At 55.4% G+C, this 2,081-nt stretch overlaps 1 non-coding gene across 1 annotated transcript; it reads left to right on the top strand.

The window, feature by feature from the left end:
* The first annotated feature begins 697 nt into the window (after nt 1–697).
* Nucleotides 698–770, top strand: TRNAK-UUU (transfer RNA lysine (anticodon UUU)). The gene has a single exon. It is a non-coding gene; the product is annotated as a tRNA-Lys (tRNA).
* Nucleotides 771–2,081: the final 1,311 nt, after the last annotated feature.

The raw sequence follows: 2,081 nt of genomic DNA, 5'->3' as shown, positions 1-2,081 counted from the left end.
GGTGGGAAGATGTCTTCTGTCTTCCGGGGAGGATGAAGCGCGCGGTTGAGTCTGCGTGGGGAATGAGGGCACTGGTGGGTGCTGGGCTGGCCCGGTGGATTCCCTTGGAGCAGAGAGGGGCCCCGTCCTGCAGGGCTGGAGAAGGAGAAGAGCAAACCAAGGCCTGGCTGTTGGCGAAGCTGCTGCTGGGACTCGGGCTCGAGCCGCGGTAGCCGCAGCCCCAGCGCAAGGCACTGAGCGCGGTGCAGCCCCGGCCCCAGCGCGCCCCCGCGGCCGCTGCTCTTCTGCGGCCGGATCCCCCCGGAGCCGGCGGGGCTTCTCAGCCGCTCCCAGCTCCCTCTCGCTGCTGCCAGCGCATCCCTGCGGCACCAGCGCTGCCCGGGCGCATCGGGGGTCGGTCCCGTGGGAGCGCGGCCCGTGTGCAGATCCTCGTCGCTCTCCTCCCCCTTCTCCTTTGTGACTCTGGCTTCTGGCTGTCCCCAGCAGGGCAAACCCGGTGTTTGTGCCTGCCAGGGCAGGGTAGAGGTCCTGGTCCTGGTCCTGGCGATGCTCCTCATCGCGGGAGGATGCCCTCCGCTGTGGTGGCTTTGTTGGGGTGGAAGAGGCCAAAGCAAGTCCCCACATTGTCCCTCCACTGCCACAGTGAAGTGGGGTCCTCACCGCCTGTCCTGAGCATCCCCCAAAACCCTAATTGTGAGCCTGGATAGCTCAGCTGGGAGAGCATCAGACTTTTAATCTGAGGGTCCAGGGTTCAAGCCCCTGTTCAGGCAAAGGCTTTATCCTTTAGGAGCCCATCCTCCTGCTGGGGCAGTCCTTCCTGGGAGAGCTGAGGTGGGAAGACTGTCTCTTCTTGCTCCCTTTCTCACTGTTGGGTGTTCAGGTGCCAAAACCACCCATCTTCAAGCAGCTTTCTCAAAGGCTGGGTTCCTGCTGTCACCCTCTTTTTCTATGTGACGACCTCCATGAAGATGCTGAAGGGACTGAAGCATCTCTCCTAGGAGGTAAGCCAGGCTCTTGCCAGTGGTGCCTAGTGTCAGGACCAGAGGCCACAGGCACAAGCTGAAGCACAGCAGACTCCATCTGTACATCATATGCTTTTTTCATTGTGAGGGTGATCAAGCACTGGCACAGGGGCTTGTGGTTGCCCAGCAAGGCTGTAGAAACTTCATCCTTCAAGATACTCAAAAGCTGCCTAGACACAGACCTGGGCAACCAGCTCTGGGTGGCCCTGCTCGAGCAGAGGATATTGAGCTGACCTCCAGAGCTCCCTTTCTACCTCAGCCATCCCGTGATTCTCTTGTCTGTCACCCCAAACCCACTCCAATCAAAGCCTAGCCCTGAGTCGTTTATAGGGAATTTCATGTGAGAGCAGAGGCTGCAGTGGCCCTTGGGGCCACCACACTGCTTCAACCAAGCCCTGAATTGCACTGAGTGTGTGTACACAGTGTTGTTTTTGTGATACAGAAACTCTTTTACCAGAAAATGGAGTAATTTTGGATGAAAAATATCCCCTTTGGGATTTTGACGTTTTCCAGCCTGAACATACGGCAATTGCTCAAGCACAGTACGTTATTCTTCATGTAGCCTAATGGCTTTGTAAACCCAAACTGACTTTCTGGGGGAAGAAAAAGACACGGGATGGACAAATTATGTATTTCCTTGTGGTTTTGCTTCTCATCTGTGTAAAAGTGGGATAGGTACTGCTGATGCTAAAGGCCTGGTTCTCTAGATCTTTGTTTCCCATCCTTCTGTACTATATTTAGAAGGGAAAATTCCTTTTGAGCTTTCTCTGGGTAGAGAAATAAGTGTTTTCAGTGCCCTTGAGACACCTGATCCAACCTGCCGAGTGCTGCAGCCCTTTGCTGCTCTCCGTTCCTCCACAGTGGTGAATAAATTGAAACACGCTGTGAGACACCTCATGCAGCTCGTTGTCATGGCTTTATTGAAAGCTGCCGTCCAGGGTGAGTTTTGCACAGCCGTCAGGAGAGGGCACCATGACCAACAATCAGGGTGTCCATAGTGTGAAGGCTCCTGAAGAGTAAAAGCAGTGTTTTGAACAGCTTCCTTGCTGGAGAGACCCT

The sequence above is a fragment of the Pezoporus flaviventris genome, unplaced genomic scaffold (genome assembly GCF_033815535.1).
Source record: "Pezoporus flaviventris isolate CSIRO_AGI_PZ_B2104156 unplaced genomic scaffold, CSIRO_AGI_Pfla_v1 ptg000054l, whole genome shotgun sequence".
Lineage (NCBI taxonomy): Eukaryota > Metazoa > Chordata > Aves > Psittaciformes > Psittacidae > Pezoporus > Pezoporus flaviventris.
Note: the sequence above shows the minus strand (reverse complement) of the source record. Positions and strands in the feature narration are given on the sequence as shown.